Source organism: Pongo pygmaeus, chromosome 2 (assembly GCF_028885625.2).
Source record: "Pongo pygmaeus isolate AG05252 chromosome 2, NHGRI_mPonPyg2-v2.0_pri, whole genome shotgun sequence".
NCBI classification, from domain to species: Eukaryota; Metazoa; Chordata; class Mammalia; order Primates; family Hominidae; genus Pongo; species Pongo pygmaeus.
Window position 1 is genome coordinate 46,236,103 of NC_085930.1, and position 19,931 is coordinate 46,256,033.

At 39.7% G+C, this 19,931-nt stretch overlaps 1 protein-coding gene across 8 annotated transcripts in view; it reads right to left on the reverse strand.

The window, feature by feature from the left end:
- SPICE1 (spindle and centriole associated protein 1) overlaps positions 1–2,880 on the reverse strand; it is a 67,411-nt gene extending 64,531 nt beyond the window's left edge. For 2 of the 8 annotated variants that reach the window (XR_010125679.1, XM_054480672.1), the window contains exon 1: positions 2,752–2,862. The gene's annotated coding sequence lies outside the window, so the exon portion shown is untranslated. The other 6 variants (XM_063661644.1, XM_063661642.1, XM_054480667.2 and 3 more) reach the window with 5 other exon arrangements.
- Positions 2,881–19,931: the final 17,051 nt, after the last annotated feature.

Here is a 19,931-nt window from a genome sequence, read left to right on the forward strand (position 1 = left end):
AACTAAAAACATATGTCCACATAAAAACTTGTACATAAAAGGTCACAGCAGCATTTTGAACAGACAAAAAGTAGAGACATCCCAAAGGTCCACCAACTGATGAATGTATTAATAAAATGTGGTACATCTACACAATGGAGTATTACTTGGCAATAATAAGCAATGGTGTACTGATACATGCTACAACATGAATGAATCTTGAAAGGGTTCTAAACACAGAAGGCCCCCTATTGTTTGGTATCATTGATATGATGTGTATTTTTAGTAGAAACGGGGTTTCACCATGTTGGTCAGGCTGGCCTCGAACTCCTGATCTCGTGATCTACCTGCCTCGGCCTCCCAAAGTGCTGGGATTACAGGCGTGAGCCACCGCACCCGGTCTCTTTTATTCTTTTCTCCTTTTCTTCACAGGCTCTATTGTCCTCCTCCACACAAACAATTTAATCAAGGATTTCTACCCAGTTCTATCTCAGCTCTCATTCCTCTTGTCTTTCCATTAGATACCCTCTCCTTTCATTCAATAATTATTTGGGGGAGTGCAGCACACACCAGGCACTGGCTAGGCATTAGAGATACAAGTAAACAAGTAAACTAAGTAAACTAAATAAACTAAGATATTAGTAAACAAGTCTAATATGGTGCCAGCTCTCATGGAGCTGCTTTCTTGATCACAAAGGGGCAGTTCACATCCTCCCTCAGTGACCTCACCAACTCCCTTGAGCAAAGCTATGAATGTATGGACAAACACACTGTGAAAATGAGTCCCAAATCAATGATTCACACCTTTCCTCAAAACTTCAAACACAGTGGCTCGCATCTGTAATCCCAGCAACTCGGGGGGCTGAGGCTGGAGGATTGCTTGAGGCAGGAAGCTCAAGACCAGCCTGTGCAACATAGCAAGACCCTGTCTCTAAAAAAAAAAATTTTTTTAATTAGCCAGGAGTGGCGGTGAGTGCCTATAGTTTCAGCTACTCAGGAGGCTGAAGTGGGAGGACTGCTTGAGCCCAGGAATTGGAGGCTGCAGTGAGCTACGATGGCGCCCCTGCACTCCAGCCTAGGTGACAAAGTGAGGCGCTGTCTCTTAAAATAAACAAACAAAAACAAAACAAAAACACGAAATGCTCATTTCTAACCACCTACTATATACATCTCCCAAATATCACAAATACAGTATATCAAAATACAGCTCATCATCATACCCCAAATCTCTACTTGCTGATATGTAACTGGTTGACTCGATAAATATGTTGAATTAAGCTGAATTTACAGAATTACAATCCTAGTTGCTCCAATTTAAAACCTCAGCATCACCTCAGTTCCTTATCTCTTAGTGAATCAGATAACAGAATCTATTAACTTTTTCCCTAAAAATCTCTCTTGCCCGCTCTTCTCCAACTCTAGTAAAAATATTTTTGTTCAGGCTCTCATTATTCTAATTAGTCTCCCTTTCACTCTTCACTCACTGACTTCATCATCCATCTATTAATGTAACTAATATTTTGAAGCACCACCTAAAAGCGAGGCACCAGATATAACAAGAAAGTAGAATAGTCTATGCCCTTGCAGAGTTAAGAGTTTCTAAGAGGACCGCAATTAAACAAGTATTGACACCAAAAGGGCAGCATGGGAAGTAAATTCTGTGTGCCATGAAAGTACCTAACTAACTCTATGCAGTAAGTAAAAGCTGCCTCCTCTCTGTAATACCCCCAAAAATGTTTGCACCGAGAGCTAAAATACGAATAAAAGTTAGAAGCAGGGGAAAGAATATTCCAGGCAAGGGAAAATGCATTTATGAAGTTTGAGAAGTTCAGTTCAATTAACAAAGATCTGAGAGGGTGAGAGGTTAAAGAAGGAAGAAAGGCAGAGAGCAGATTGTAGTCTTGTGAGCCACAGCAATCTGAACACCTAAGACCATAGGAAACCACTGAAGGATTTTAAACGGGATAGTTATGACTGGACTTAGTAAATCCACTCTGACCGGTGTGGAAAACTGATCAAAGAGAAACAAGAACTCTTTCCAAACATTGTTGAATCAATCCTACCTAAATACATGGATAGAGAATAGATCTAAACCCTTTACCTACTTCCTCTAGATTCGGATGGCTCTCCGCTGTCAAGAGGAATCCAACTCAGTTTGGCATTCAGACCCTCTCCCCCATATGGCCTGGCTGACCTTTCTTTCCAGTGTTCGCTCACATCTCCCGCAAATCCTAAAACCAAGCTCTCGCCTCACACATAGTTGCAACCATTATTTTCCCTCTGCTTGGAACACTCATTAGGCTCACTCTCTTCTCTACTGGGTTAACTTCCACGGACTCCTCAAAACTCACAGGCGGAGCCTTCTGAGAAGCCCCTCTCTGACATCCATCGATTTAAATGACGCTCCCGGTCCCAGAGCACCCTGGATAGTTTGTCTCTCTCCTGCTACACGGTGAACTCCCCCAACGCTACAATCGAGTACCCCCAATTTCCAGCTCTGTGCAAAAGCTCCCGAAAGCGGTGCGCACGCGCATACTCGAGGTGCTCTGGCGCCACGCACAAACATACCCAGACACGCACCCTGACACGCACTTGCACTCTCAAAACACAAGAGCCGCGGCTGCGCTTCCTGAAGGATTCCCCAACTGGGCGCCTTGATCCCAGGCAACAGACAGATGCCACCACCGTTCTCCCCACCCTTTTGGTAGCCCTGGTCCCTAAGGCTCGCTGGGACTGCGAGCTGCAAGCCTCAGATCCATCATCTCAACCTGCCTTGTAGTCGGTCCCGACTACTGCCGCCGCCACCTCAACTAAAACTTCAGGCGCCGGAACCGCGGAGCGCGCCACAGATTAACCCAGCCTGCGGCTTCCGGGCTGTTGCCTGGGTTACCAGAGCTCCGCCCCACGCCCTTGCGTATATCCGGCGAGCCCAGTGCGCAGGCGCCTTCCGAAGCCTAGCTCGGGTCCTCAGTGTAAGGAAGTGGTTCCTCTGCAAGGTTCAGGGCAAGAATAGGTATATAGCAGGCCGGGCGCGGTGGCTGACGCTTGTAATCCCAGCACTTTGGGAGGCCGAGGCAGGCGGATCACGAGGTCAGAAGATCGAGACCATCCTCGCTAACACAGTGAAACCCCGTCTCTACTAAAAATACAAAAAATTAGCCGGGCGAGGTGGCGGGCGTCTGTAGTCCCAGCTACTCAGAGGCTGAGGCAGGAGAATGGCGTGAACCTGGGAAGCGGAGGTTGCAGTGAGCGGGGATGGCGCCACTGCAGTCCGGCCTGGGCGAAAGAGCGAGACATGGTCTCAAAAAAAAAAAAAAAGAATAGGCATATAGCACTAGCCGGTGCCTCGAGAATTCTCCAAAAGAAAGATATTGCTCGCCTCACCAGACTTCACATATCACTTAATTTGCTTTCATCTCTATTCATTTGTTTACAAATCTTTAGTAGTGGAATCCCAGCACTTTTGGAGACCGAAGCAGAAGGATTGCTTAAGCACAGGAGTTTGAGACAATCATGGGCAAGATGGCAAGACCCCATCTCTACAAAACATTAAAAACTTAGCTGGGCGTGGGAGCACGCCTGTAGTTCCAGCTACTCAGGAAGCCAAGGTGCGAGGATCGCTTGAGCCAAGGAGGGCAAAGCTGTAGTGAGCCACAGTCATGCCACTGCACTCCAGCCTGGACGACAAAGCAAGACCTTGTCTCAAAAAAAAAAAAAGTTGTTTATTACAACCTACAAATGTGCGGGAGAGCTAGGTTCTATGGGGGCTAAAAACAGGCAAGGTGGGAAACTTACAGCATATTAACAGACAGTTATCAATGACAAAAACATTAAAATTATGACGAGTGCTAAGAAGGAAGCACTCTAATCAAATACTTATCTTATTATTATAGTAATATTTGAATTACTCAGGAAAGCTGAGACATGAGTAGGCCAGTGGGGAAGGGAAAAGCATTCCTGCAGAGGGAGCTCCATGTGCAAAGATGTGGAAAATGCAAGGGACAGCAAGAAGTCCAGTGTGTGAAGTTTAGAGAAGAGTGGGAACTTGCTGTGAAGGGGAGGCTGCCCTGATAGGCTGGATCCACGACAGTCAGAGCTGCGTGGACTACGTTAAGAACTTTACAAAGCACTCGATTCAAAAACAGAGTTTATTTGCTCTGGTAAGACAATTTCCTTTAGCCCCTTGCTTTCTGCTGTTAAAATACACCCATGTGTGGTCTGCAAATACATGCCCAATACCTTCTAGAAGAAAGGTACTGCCTTTAATAGTTTTCACTCTGATTGAGGAAGTGTGATGTAGATATATTTAATAATCAACAGTCATCCACTTGCTTGCATCCTCAACTCCCTGTCCCTCTCTAAATTGCTGTAATCACTTGGCAAAATGACCATATTAGCCATCCCTACTTTACACTTACTAAGTGCTTGCGCCCATGCAGCTGAATCTGAAAAAAAAACACCCAACCATGCTGATTTTAAATTCATGATTACTGATGTTACGTAGGACCTTAAAGATGCTTGAACATCTCATTACAGGTCCCTGTTCATTGATTTTCCTACATGATAGTTTTATACCTTCATTCATACCCAATGTCTGGTCTCCTATCCTCATTCTCACACAATGACCTTGCTTCCTACTGCATTGATTACACTGAATTATTCAAAAGAGAACTTCCCTAAGCTCCCATCATTATTTTAATCCTTCTGTCACTATCTTTACCCACAGACCTGCCTTCAGAAGCTCAGCACAAGAAACATGAAGAAAGCTAATCAAAATACATCATAATCAAATTGCTCAGAACCAGTGACAAAAGAATCTTAAAAGCATCCAAGGGAAAAATTACATGTCGTATACAGAAGAACGAAACTAAGGTTACATCAGTTTCTCATTAGAATCAAGACAAACAAGAAGACAGAATAACAATTCAAACATATTCAAAGAAAAAAAGCTATCAACCTAGAATCCTTATACTATTCCTTTTTTTTTTTGAGACAAAGTCTCACTCTCAACCAGGCTGGAGTGCAGTGGCGCGATCTCGGCTCACTGCAACCTCCGCCTCCCAGGTTCAAGCAATTCTCTTGCCTTAGCCTCTGGAGTAACTGGGACTACAGGAACACACCACCATGCTCAGCTAATTTTTGTATTTTTAATAGAGATGGGGTTTCTCCATGTTAGTCAGGCTGTTCTGTTCCTGACTTCAGGTGATCTGCCCGCCTTGGCCTCCCAAAGTGCTGGGATTACAGGTGTGAGTCACCGCACCTGACCCTTATACTATTCCTGATACCACTTAAAGGTAGACTATGATAAAATAAAGATGTATACTATAAACCCTAAAGCTGCCACTAAATAATAAAAGTTATTGTTAAAAGCTTACAAAAGTCATGTAAAGGATAATGAAACAAATACTTGATTAATCTAAAAGTATAAAACAAGAAAAAACAAAGAAGAGAGAAACAGGAAAGAAATTGCAAGATGATAGACTCATAAATCATATTAAATGTAAATTGTCTAAACACACTGAATAAAACGCAGAGATTGTCAGATTGTCAGAGATTGGTTAAAATCTTGAATTTTTTAAATTGCTGCTTATAAGAAGAAAAACACATTAAATATAAAGACACAAATAAGTTTAAAATACAAGGATGGAAAAAAGATATATCATGCTAACACTAGTGAACATAAAGCTGGAGTGACTTTATCAATATTAGACACAGTAGAGTTCAGAGCAGAGAATATAACCAGAGATAAAGAAGATCATTTAATAATAATAAAAGAACCATTTAATCAAAAAGACATAACAATCCTAAACATTTTTGCGTCTAATAACAGGACTTAAAAATATATGAAGCAGAAACTGATAATACTGCAATGCGAAATTGAAAGATCCACAATAGTCAAATATTTCAATGCCCCTTTCTGAATAATTTATAATGCAAGTAAGCAGAAAATCAACACGGTTATAAGAGACTTGAGCAACAGTATCAACCATCTTGACCTGATTGACATTTATTAAACACTCCAATAATTGACAGAATACACATGGTTCTTAAGCATGTACAGAAAGTTTAGAAGATGGACCATAATCTGGACCATAAACAAATGTTAACAAATTCAAAAGGATTCAAGCCATGCAAGATACATTCTCTGACCACAATGTAATTAAATTAGAAATCAATAACAGAATGATTCTTGGGAAATCCGTCAAAATTTGGAGAATAAAATACACTTCTAAACAAGCCATTGCTATGGTCTGAATGTGTCCCCACAAAATTTATATGTGACAATTTGCCGATGTGATAGTGTTAAAAGGTGGGGCTTTCAGGAAGGAGGTGATTAGATCATGAAGGCTCTGCTCATCATGAATGGGATTCGTGCCCTTAAAAAAGAGTCTTTTAGGAAGCCTGTTAGGCCCTTTTGCCCGTTTTGCCCTTCTGCTATACACAGCATTCACCCCTTCCACCATATGAGGACACAGCAACCAGACACTAAATTTGCTAGTGCCTTGAACTTGGATTCCCCAGGCCCCAGAACCATGAGAAAGAAATTTCTGTTGTTTATAAATTACCCATTTGAAGGTATTTCATTATGGTAACCCAAATGGACTAAAACAGAAATTGGTACTGAGAAGTGGGGTGCTGCTGTAACAATTACCTAAAAATGTGGAAACAGCTTTGGAACTGGATAATGGAGAAAGGCTGGACTATAAAGGGATGCGATAGTGTGGGCTCAGAAGGAGAGGAGCCCTGTAAAAAAAAAAAAAAAAAAAAAAGCCTCAGTCTTAAGTGGTCATGATCAAAGTGTTGGCAGTGAATGAAATTCTGATGAGGTCTCAGGTGGAAATAAGAAAAAAAATATCGGAAACTGGACAATACGCAAACCTGGTTTTTAAGTGGTAAGAACTTAGTTAAATTGTGTTTGTGTCCTAATGTTTTGTGAAAGAAGGAATCCAATATCCAGTCTTAATAGAAACCTCTCAGATAACTAGACATAGCGAGGAACTTCCTCGACCTGATTAAGTACATCTACAAAAGACCTACATCTATCGCGATGCATAATGGTGAAAGACTGGATGCTTTCCTCCTTAGATCAGAAAAAGACAAGGATGTCTAGTCTCACCACATCTATTCAACATTGTACTGGAGTTTCTAGTCAGTGCCATCAGACAGGAAAAATAAATAAAAAGCATTCAGATTGCATAGGAAAAATGTCTTTATTCCCAGTGGAGTGAATATCTATGTAAAAAAACTCAATAAAATCTGTAAAAAGAGGCCAGGCGTGGTGGCTCACACCTGTAATCCCAGCACTTTGAGGGGTTGAGGCAGGAGGACTGCTTGAGGCCAGGAGTTCGAGACCAGACTGAGCAACATAGCAAGACCTTGTCTCAAAAAAAAAAAAAAAAAAAGAGTATGTAAAAAGAAAAATGCCATTAGAATTAATACGTGAATTTAGCAAAGTTGCAGGATACAAGATCAACATACAAATATTGAGTGTAGTCTGGGCGCAGTGGCTTATGCCTTTAATCCCAGCACTTTGGTAGGCTGAGGCAGGCAAATCACTTGAGGTCAGGAGTTCGAGACCAGCCTGGCCAACATGGTGAAACCCCATCTCTACTAAAAATACAAAAATAAGCCAGGCATGGTGGTGCATGCCTGTAGTTCCAGCTACTTGGGAGGCTGAGGCAGGAGAATTGTTTGAACCCGGGAGGCGGAGGTTACAGTGAGCCAAGATCGTGCCACTGCACTTCAGCCTGGGCGACAGAGCGAGACCCTTTCTCAAAAAAAAAAAAGTATATATTGAGTGTAATTCCATATATTAACAATGAACTATTAGAAATAGAAAATCTTAAATGCGTTTTATGACATCAAAAAATTAAATATTTAGATATAAATCTCACAAAAGATATGAAAGCCCTGTACATTAAAAACTGCAAAGTGTTGCTGAGAGATATTTTAAAAGACCTAAATATGTAGAGGCATACCTCATTCGTGGGTTGGAAGACTCCATATTGTTAGATGTCACTTACTTCAAACTGATCTCATATATTCAAGTAATCCCAATCAAAACCCCAAAAGGTTTTTTGTAGAAATTGATAAGTTGATTCTGAAATTCATATGAAAATGCAAAGGACCTAGAATAGACAAACAACTCTGAAAAAGAGCAAAATTATGTTACCACAACTACCTAATTTCAACACTTATTATAAAGCTACAGTAATCAAAATAGCATAATATTAATAGAAAAATACACAAATATATCAGTGAAACAGGATAGAGTCCAGAAATAAACTCACTCATGTATGGACAACTGATTCTCCTCAAAGGTGCAAGCATAATACAGTGGAGAAAGGGCAGACCATTTGATAAATATTTCTGAAATAATTGTATATAAATATTCAAAATAATGGATCTATATCCTACACCATATGCAAAAAATTAACTAAAAACATGCCATTGACCTAAATGTAAAATCTAAAACCATAAACTCCTAGAAGAAAACATTGGATAAAATCTGCGGGTTAGGTAAAGATTTTAGACATGATGCCAAAAGCACAATCCATAAAATAATAAATCCATAAATTGGATTTAATAAAAATTAAAAACTTCTCTTTAAATCACCTGCTAAGTGATCGAAAAAGCCACAGACTGGGAGAAAATCTTTGCAAAGTATATATCTGGTTAAAAGACATATCAGACATGTGTTTTAAACTCTCAAAACTCAATAATAAGAAAACAAACCAGTTTTCTAAAACTGGGCAAAAGATTTGGGCAGGCACCTCACTAAAGAAGATATGCTGATATCAAATAATCATCTGAAAATGTGCTCAACATCGTTAGTCATTAGAGAAATATAACAACACCGCAGTGAGATACCACTACACTCCTATTGGCGTGGCTAAAAATTAAAAGACTGATCATACCAAGTGTCATTGAGGATGAGGAGGACTTGGAGCTCTCATACATTGCTGATGGAAATGTAAATGGTTCACAACTTGGGAAGATAATTTGGCAGTTTCTTATACAGTTAAAACACACTACCGTATGATCCAGTCATTCCACTTCTGGATCTTTACTAAAGAGAAAAAAAAAAAAAGCATAGGTTCTTACAAAGTCTTATGCACGAATGTCTATAGCAGCTTTATTTGTAATAGCAAAACACTGGGGTAAGAAAACAAATATCCATCAACAGATGAATGAAAAAAATTAGAATAGATTATTGTATATCCATACAATAGAACACTACACAGTAACAAAAACTAATAAACTATTGATACACACAACAACATGGAAGAATCTGAAAATAACTATGCTGAGTGAAAGAAGCCACATTTTCAAAGAGTACATACTGTGTGATTACATTTACATAAAACTCCAGAAAATGAAAACTAATGTAGACCGAAGGCATGTGAGCAGTTCCTTAGGAATGGAAAGGGAACAGGGAGGAGCAGGAAAGATAGACTTAAAAGAGTGAGAAAACTTTGGAGGGTGATGGATATTTATTTTGTTGACTGTGGTGATGGTTCCACAGCTGTATGTGTATATATAACATAGGTGACTTGCGTGTGACTTTGTGGGGGTGTGTGTGTGTGTCAAAACTTATTAAATGGTATGCTTTAAATATATAAAGTTGGATGTCAGTTATACCTCTAGAAAGCTATTTATTTGGCTTTTTCTTGTTGCTCCAAATATGATCCAAATATGCTCCCCAAAGAATAAGATGTTCTGCTACTAGGTAATCCACATCCAGATTCCCCATACCCTTAATCAGAGCATTCCTGAAAGTTGCCCTTTCTTTCACTATAAACCTTTCCCACTCCCTTGCCTGTCTTTGAGTCTCTGCCAAATGCTAAATCCCTTACTATGTATATCAGGCTCTGAATAAATGGCCTTTGTTTATTCTCATTTGAGTGATTTTCATTTATTTCCACTGTGTGTGTGTGTGTGTGTGTAGTTGTACTATATTGTTGGGTTTTCTTTAATATTGGGAAAACCCATCTTGGGTACCACTATAAGTTAAGATGCCTAAACTGGGATATAAGTCATATGAATCTCTGGTTGGCTCTGGGGGGAAAAAAAGTAGAGAAGCTGGCAGTCATGACCAAGTCCTGACCATTCTGGGCTAACTGCTGCAGAGGTTTGTCCAACTGTTCTTTGATTGTCCTTTGAATATTTAGTCTCTCAGCCCTTTCTCTCTTTTTTTTTTTTTTAATAGAGTTTCACTCTGTTGCCAAGGCTGGAATGCAATGGCATGATCTCTGCTTACTGCAACCTCTGCCTCCTGGGTTCAAGCGATTCTTCTGCCTCCCAAGGAGCTGGGACTACAGGCATACACCACTATGCCAGTCTAATTTTTGTATTTTTAGTAGAGACGGGGTTTCACCATTTTGGTCAGGCTGGTCTCGAACGCCTGACCTCAGGTGATCCATCTGCCTCGGCCTCCCAAAGTGCTGGGATTACAGGCGTGAGCCACCGCACCCAGCCTCAGCCCTTTCTTTTGGTCATTCTCTCGCTTCCAAGAGCTTGACCAATTCAGAGAAGGCTAAATATCCATCCATATCTTTACCACTTGGGGATTCTCCAATTATCTCTATAGTCAACCATACTACAAGATCTTCTTGACCTTTTTGTTGTATCATCATCATGACCACCTGATGAAAGAGCAGCTGCACAGAAACATACAGAACTTCAGATAGAATGCAAAGAACCTACATCATAATGACTATTGACATAAACAACAATAATTAACAGTCCCCGTGAGATACTTCAGAAACAGGAACCCCAGTTGCCTAGCCCAGGCCAAGAGAGTAAGTCCTGAAGGCCATGACGATCAATCTTACAGAACCAATAAGCTTTTTTGTTCAGATGTTGTTTAGCTTGTCTTACCTTGTCTGTTTCACATGGCAAGAAGTATATATAACAATGGCACAGACACAACCATGACTAGCAAACAAGAAATCAAGAACAACGAAATTGTCCATCACTGCTCATGCTAATGAATTGGCATCGGTCTGTATTTCCTCCAGGGCTGAGGTGATATCACTAACAACTTCTGCCAAAGTTAATGATAAGTTTCTTACTGTCTCTTTCTATTTGTATGATTCACAACATTGAGAAAACAGCTCTGATTGTTCATATAAACAGTGAGTCAGTAATTCCTTCAGGTAGAGTACTTGAATAATCAAGGTGGCCTCCTTTTGGAGTTTGAATCTGAGTCAAAATTTTCATCCTTGGTGGTTTATAGAATTAGCATCTCTGTATACAGACAAGTCTTGGAATACCATTATTAAAGTGCATGAAGTGTTAGTCTGAGGTAAAGAGGACCATGTGTCCTGGGTGCAAAGGAAGTAATAGCCTTAGAGACACATGGAAATGCAAGAAAAAGATGTTCATGACATGAAGTCAGAACGAAGGCCTTTACATTTGCTGGGTTACATATTTGGATATTTATTAGCCTTTTTCAGGTGACAGGTATTTGGCTCATCAACCTTCAAAGGTTGTTGAATTCAAATTTAGAATTACCTGGGATCTGACAAACAGATTTTAATACTTCATTATTTTTCTGGGAGAAAAGAAACTAGCAAGGTCATGGGTTAATTTTCCCAGTAGGTGCAAGTGAAACTGCCATAGGCTATAAGTCCCTGTGGTCTCATTTGATGAGATTGGAATTACCCACACGTTTTTATCTTGGGGGTCCAATGATGGATGACATATCCAACAGTCAGTAAGATTGATGGCAGTGGCTACTGTTTCACATAATCTGAGAATTGCATTAGAATAAGTATATTCTGACCTGACAACAAAGAGGGTACCAAAAGAAAAAAGGGATCGTTATGGTAGAAAATAACCAGTGGTCCATAGTTAATGAGAAGAATGATTATCAATAAGCAGGTCAAAAACAAAAGAGGAATTAGACAGGGGTCTTGGTCCAATGTGTTAGGTAGAAGCTGTCCATTAAGAGGACATCTGCTGGTTTGAAAGGTCTCGGGTCAAATGTCTATTGCCAAAGATAGGCTGCTTTGGAGGATCTCTGAGAATTCTCAGCATGAGGTATCCTATGGACTAGTCTTCCAAAAGTGTGGAATTCTGGCTTGTTTCTTTAGTGGTGAAACATAAAGTTGAGGATTGGTCTGCTGGAGTTTCACTGCTGTATTTGTTGTTAACAGTACCTGATAAGGTTCCTTCCATTGAGGTTTAAGAGCAGTTTTTTTTATCCGATGTCTATTTCAGTAGATGAAATTTCCTGATAGATGCTCCTGAAGAGCCAATGTAAGAAGATGTTGTAGCAAGGTGGCCTTAACTTATTGGTGATAGGACTGGGTACAGTACATGAGTTCCTTGCAATATTTTCCCATATCTGGATGCAGCATGGAAGAAGCTAGCATCAGGATGAAATTTCTAAATGCTTGGGTCTTCCTGATAGCAGTTCATAATCAATATGACCCCAAAATAATGGATTATATGGCCAAAAGAGCTCAGGTGACTACCTTTAGCAGGGAAGTGCAAGGATTTATGAAAGTTTTGTTAATTTGAATTTAAGGATGCCATTGGTTCTTTCAACCTTTACAGAAGTTTGTGGGTGGTAAAGGCAGTATAGTTTTTGAGAAGGGGTAACACCTTATTAAGTTCTTTTATAATGGTTCCTATAAATTGTGTGCCTCAGTCAGTTGACATAAAAGTTTTTATACCCTAGTTGGAAACATAAAATCAAGCAGCTTTTTACAGACTGAAAGGGCTGGAGATTTTCAGCAAGGAAATTATTCAACCTATTCTGAAAATAGACAAATCCCATCTGAAAGTGTTCAAAGGGTCTTTGAGGCTTTGGTTCTTGGCCATGCCTCACCTTTATAATTTTTCCAGGATTATGTTGTTCACAAGTAACACATGACCCCAAAACAATCTCAGCTGTCTTTTTAAAGTTTTCTCACCAATGTTGATTTAAGATAGTAATCAATTTGTCTTTACCATAATGAGTAGTTTCATGGAGAAATTCAGCTAATACTCATTTGAAATCACTTGGGGCCACCAAATGGCCATCTTGAGTTCCAAGGATTATCAGAGGTATGATTCATCAACAAACAACATAAGGTCAGAATTTTTTTTTTTTTTTGAGATGGAGTTTCACTCTTGTTGCCCAGGCTGGAGTGCAAGGTCCCAGTCTCGGCTCACTGCAACCTCCACCTCCTGGGTTCAAGCAATTCTCCTGCCTCAGCCTCCTGAGTAGCTGAGATTATAGGCACCTGCCACCACACCTGGCTAATTTTTTTTTTGGTTGTTGTATTTTTAGTAGAGATGGGGTTTCAGCACATTGGCCAGTCTGGTCTCGAACTCCTGACCTCAGGTGATCTGCCCTCCTCAGCTTCCCAAAGTGCTGGAATTACAGGTGTGAGCCACCATGCCCAGCCAAGGTCAGGATTTTCAATGAGAGTTACTAATACATCTGAGCAAAGTATTTAAAGTTCTCTAACTAAGGTAAGACATTCATGAGGTTCCCCTTCTTTTGGTAAGTTCAGGAGGATGACAGGATGCAGCAGTGAATAGTAACGTGAGATGGAGAGTGCAGCTGGAACTCTTAGGAGGTTAATTGTGCCTCAATGAGTGGTAAAGTCTGTACTGCATGGGGAAAAATCAGGTCAAGCAGGAAGCCTAGAACTAATTCAGCAGATTTGACCAGTTTTGTAGTGGTGGTAATATCCTAAAACAATCTTGGATTTGCAACTGGATTGAGGGCGAGGCTATAGTAAGTGATGGGTTTTCAATAATTCCTATGAAGTTGAATTAAAATACTGAGGTTTGTCCAGAACACTCATGCACAAATGTAGTTAGGGATGCCTACAGAAGGAGCCTGTTGAAAAGCTGTCTTCAGATTATAGGAGGCTTTTTCAATACTTGGGCTCCCAGAAGAGAGGGACTCTTACTGAGGACTTAGCCATTTCATAAAGACGTGTCACAATCTCAGGAAAATTTGGCACCCATTAACAAGAATATCCCATTAGACCTAGAAATCATTTCAACTGTAGTTTTCTGGGGATCTAGGATAAGTCTGGATAGTACTTAGTCTGTTAGGAGAGAATGTTCTCCTCCTGCCCTAAATGAACTATGTTTTGACAAAACTCTGTATTTTAAAACTTTATGTCCCTTTTCTGCTAAGGCTGAGAGCAAGTGAGTGGAATCTTTTTACCAGCTTCTCTAAACAAGTAGGAGATCATCTATATATTACATCAGAACTGGATCACAAGAGAAATTTAGATCTGTTAGTTCTTAATTAAGGGCATAGGAAAAGTAGGAATGGGTTTCAATAAACCCTTGGCACCTAACTGTTTATGTATTTAGTGTTGTCCTCTCAGATGAAGACAAAGGTATTGACTGTTCTGGTGTAATTAAACAGTGAAAAGGCAGAGCAATTATCCACTACACTGAAGCAAGTGGTTTGGGGAGGAAATGATGACAAGATAGTATTTGGTTTGGGCACTAAGGAAAAGTAAAGATAACAATTTTGTCTGTGTCTCTGAGATCTTGAACAAGTCAATATCCCTGTCCATTTGGTTTCTTTACTTGCAGGGCAGGAATATTACAAGGGGTAGTGCAGGTTATAAAAAGGCCTTTGAATATAATGGTTCAGTTATATGTTTGAGGCTTCCTTTGCTCCTGGATTTAAGAGTAATTTGGATAGCAGTTTGGAAGGATGTATCTGAATTTTAATAGATTCTGCTCCAATTACTTTTTCTATGTCAGTGGAAATTTTAGCCCATAGAGCGTCAGGTACAGCATCAAGATCTTCATCTGAGGTATACAACAAGAACAGTGGAGAAGGCAAAGTTATATATAAACCAGATACAACTTGATTGTAATTAGAATCCTCTGAAACCTCAAGAAATATTTCCTCTGGTATGCATTTAATATTACAATTCCATAGGCAAAGCATAGCTCTACCTATTAAACTTGTAGCAGTGGTATCACAAAGCAGGAGAGAATATTTTTCAGGCAAGGGTCCAAGGTTATGGTTAAGTGAGAGAGATGGGAAAAAAAATGTGTGGGTTACTTGAAACACCTACCACTTGTGTGCTATGTTTGGTCCAAGGAAGAAGTTGAGCAAAGATGGCAGGTTTAATGTAGAAAGACTAGTGTTGTCAGAAGGTGTTTTCTAGGCTGGACGTGGTGGCTCATGCCTGTAATCCCAGCACTTTGGGAGGCTGAGGCGGGTGGATCACTTGAGTCCAGGAGTTTGAGACCAGTCTGGCCAATATGGTGAAACGCTTTCTTTACTAAAACTACAAAAATTAGCCAGGCAAGGTGATGAACACCTGTTTTCCCAGCTACTCTGGAGGCGGAGGCACCAGAATCACTTGAACCTGGGAGGCAGAGGTTGCAGTGAGCCGAGATCATGCCACTACACTCCAGCCTGCACGAGAGACTCTATCTTAAAAACAAAAAACAAAAAAATAAAAAAACATTGTATTTTCTAGTAGTCTACCCCCAATGCCAACTACCTCATTTAGTTACATATCTTGTTTGTTTCTTTGTTCACATGATTGAATTAAGGTCCAAACAACTTTTTTTGGAAATGTTTCACGTATGTCTTTTTTGAAACTTTGATCTACTTTACTGGTTTTTGTCTTATGTTTTGGGATTTTTTTGAATCTCAGGTTTATTGTAGGGAGAGAAATCCTACAGGTCTCTTTCTGCATCAGTTCAATCAGTCATTGCTATCCAATATCTGATGTTTCAACCAACATATGCACAAACTGATATAGGTCAGGTACTCCTGGGTCATAGGCACCCAAAAAAATTCCAAATTATTCTACGACTATTTGCTCTTCTTTTTGGGTTTAGGGAAATCTTCAATGATAGCTCTTAATTCATCTTGGGTTCAAGGTTTAAATTCTACAGTTGCCTACATACCTAGCTCATGGAAGGGATGCATCCTTAGAAGCAAATGGCATTTTGAGTTTTAAGAGGACTGTTGGTGAAAACGGTGGTCTGCATGAGAGGAAGGCAAGGAAGGAGCTGCAGAAAAAGAAAGATCAGAAAAATAAAGGAGAAGAAGGAAAACTGAACATAGAGTGATAACTGGAAACCAAGAAGGAGTACAATTTACCAAGGAAATAATTCTACTTTGTTGTTGTTTAAGTCATCAGATTGTTCATTCGCTTTAACCAAAGAATCTTATAGTGGAGCAATTTTAGAACTGATTTTCATTTGTAGACTTTTGCATACCAGTTCGAAAATTATCCATTACATCTGATAAATCATTTTTTCTTTCTTTTCTAAGGGGCTTCTCAGATAATTGTTTAAGTCCAGTGTTTCCCAGCATGGCCATTGAAAGCCCAAATAATCTTTGGTGAAATTATGCCATTTAGAGAGGTGGGCACTAGAATTAGAATTGTAATAAGTGTATATATAGGAAAAAGGAGTTTTTCCTGTAGGAGTGGAAAAATCTGACTTAAATGATCCCATAAGAGCTGGCAACAGTTAAAAGTAAAGCTTGTGTACTTTGTATCTTGAGCCCCCAACCTTGAGGATGAGTTGCCTCTAAATGCACACCTGACAAGTTGTCTCCCCAGGCAAGTGTAACACCAGAGAGAATGCTGTCTTTGGATCAAAACCAAATTCTCAGAACAAAAATCTAGATGAGAGGATAATCTTATCTAGTTTTATTGGTAACCCACAGCAAAGTTTCTCCAAATGAATGCCAGTCAAGTGAAAACTACATTGGTCTGGGAGGGCAGCTCAAATTAAAGGCTTATAGGGCCTATGCCTGTGTTCTACTCTATGACAACACTTCCAGACAGCACAATGCAAAACAGAAGCAGAAAAGAGAGAAAACAGGGATGAAAAGGAATAGCCTGACTCCACCAAAGACGCCAGTCAAATGGGAAGTGATAACAAATCCTAGGTACCAAAGTGAGACTAGATAGCCAAAGAACTCAAAATAAAAGAGCAGAGTTCAGAACCAGTGCTGACCCAATGTGTCAATGCAGACTCAACTGTGTGCAGTGAGGCACAAGAAGCCTTGGTGGGTACTGCACCTGGCAGAGAACTGGGATCCATGGTGACATGCAGTGCAGACAGTATCTCTGTGGAAACTTCAAGAAAACTACAGAAACAAGTGAAGCTCACACAAATGAAAACAAACAGAGGCTAATTATTCAGCGCTTGCTCTAGCAAGGGAGTTGACCACCATCACTTCTGCTTGGTAGAGACTCAAAGGCAGGCAGGGGAGTGAGAAAACTTCATAGTTATAAAAGGGGACGTTTTCAGGTATGCTCTGACTGGATCTTGCTGTTGGAAGCTGGAGGCAGGCTAAGTAGGAGCAGGGCATTTTGTGGTTTGGGAAGCATATTTGACTTTCTCTGATTGATCCTAAGTTGGAAGCAGGGGCAAAAATTGGGGAAATTGACTCATTGACCAAGCCCTAATTCTTTTGGGCCATTTGCTGCAGCAGTTGTAGTTTGACTTCTTGGACTGGTTGCTGCTAAAGTGTTTTGGTTTTCTGAGCTGATTGCTGCAGAAACTGTGGGTCAGAGTTAGTTGTATTGCTATTTATGTTCTGGCCATTGCCCACTTGCATATTTAGTCTCTCACAGTAGAATCCTGACATTGTAGATATTAAAAAGAAACTGCCTTTAAAATCAAAACTATTGAACTCATGGAGAAAGAGAGTAGAAGGATGGTTACCAGAGGCTGGGAAGGGCAGTGGGAGAGTTGGGGGAGGGAGGTGGGGCTGGTTAATGGATACCAAAAAATGGAATGAATAAGGTGTAGTATTTGATTGTACAACAGGCTATAGTCAATAATAATTTAATTGTAAATTTAAAAATCACTAAAAGAGTATAATTGGATTGTTTGTAACATTATGGATAAATGCTTGAGGTGATGGATATCTCATTTTCCATGGTGTGATTATTATGTATTGCATGCCTGTATCAAAATATCTTATATACTCCATACATATATACACCTACTAAGTACCCACAAAAATTTAAAATAAAATTCCTTTTAAAAATAAAGAAAAAAACCACCTACCAAATGGACCACATTTTATATTTTAGTTATTGAACTAGCAGTCACACCGTAACAGTATTTGTTCATTCAACACTTTAAACTTTTTAATGTACTTTCAAATACATCATTCCCCCTTTTATCCTTACAACAACCTTGTAATCCTGAGAGGTTAATTACTTGAGGTCACTGAATGACTTTTGGCTAGAATAAGGATTAGATAATATTACAGAGTGACTTGTAATATATAACTCAAATTGTTAGGTATAGATAATCCATACAAATGGCTTTAACATAAATATTTTGGGTTTCATGCTATGATGAAGGATCTGTTCCAATTGCTTCCAATTTAGTTGCTTAAAGTTGAGATAAAATCTTGAAGGAAGGGTCATAGCACCATTCAAATACCCACAAGTCTGTCATGTGGAAGAAGTATTAGGTTTATTCCTATGACTCCAGAGGGCACAACTAGTACAAGTGAGTAGAAGAGAGGCAGATTTCAACTAAGAATATGAAATATCTTTCTAATAATGAGACACTTGCCCCCAAAAGAAGGTGTTGACTTGTGAAAGAACCAGTTCCTCACCTCTTATAGTGTTTAAAAAGAACTCCATAATCCTAGAGACTCCTTTAACTGGTCACACCAGCTAACCTCCAGGACCTTCATAGATTTCAAGTTTATGAAATGTTGTTGAACTTTGAAAAGAGGCATAGATATTTTGAATACAACAATTTAAAGTCATTCAAATTCTGGATGAAATTATTTTGTTATGCTCCTCAAAAATAGTGAGTTCTATTTGAAGTTTTACCCCCAGACTCTCCTTTGAATTAGTATTTTTGCCCATATACCCATATATTTTCAAGAAATTTCTTTCTTTCCATCCTTCCTTCCTTCCTTCCTTCTTCCTTCCTTCCTTTCTTCCTTTTGAGATAGGGTCCTGCTCTGTCATCCAAGCTGGGGTGCAGTGGGGTGATCACAGCTCATTGCAGCCTCGACCTCCCAGACTCAAGCAATCCTCCCAACTCAACTCCCAAGTAGCTAGGACGACAGGCATGCACCACCATGCCCAGCTATTTTTGTATTTTTTGTAGAGATGGGGTTTCATCATGTTGCCCAGACTTGTCATGAACGCATGGCCTCAAGCTAGCCTGCCTCCCACCTCAGCCTCCCAAAGTGCTGGGATTACAGGCATGAGCCACTGCACCTGGCCAAGAACATTTAAAACTTTAAAACTGAAAACTGTCCTAATAAGGAGTCTACTAACTTAATCTTCCATCAGCATAGTTTTCTGATTTCACAGAAAACTTTACAACAAATGTATTGCATTCATTCTTGATGTTTTAAGAAATTAAAGGAATTAGACAAGGTAAAAACAAAAACAAATCTATCTCTTTAAAGATGGCAAGGACTAGGATTTTAATCTGTAATCTTAAATTTTTGAACAAGATCTTTTCCTTCTTAGTGATTTCTTTTTAAATGGTCCTTCAGGTTGAACACAATTATATTCTTTTATAGTATACAGTAATGAAGCTGAAATAAAACAGTGAGTTCTCTTCCACACGTAAATTGTGATTGTTCGATGTTCTTCAAGGTCTTCTGATGGACCCATTCTCACCCTGCTCCTTACCTGCCTGTTTAACTCTTTAAATCTAATCTGCTAATTTTTATCAGAAAAGTATTTCCTTTTTACGATAGGCTGTGGTTTCTGCCTTTAAAAAAACAATCCTGGGGATTCTCCTGGAATCTGGAAGAAGTCATTGCAATGGTAAAGTAGGCAAGAGGCTGGGGTGGAAAGAAATGCCTTCTGCATAAATCTAGTTAGTCTGAGTCGTCTTTTGACAACTTCCGGGACCAGACTTCAGGCAGTGCTGGAAATTGTTCTCTTTACCATATCTTTTTTTTTTAAACTGTACATATTTACATACATACACATATGGTGAGGGAGAGAAGGTGA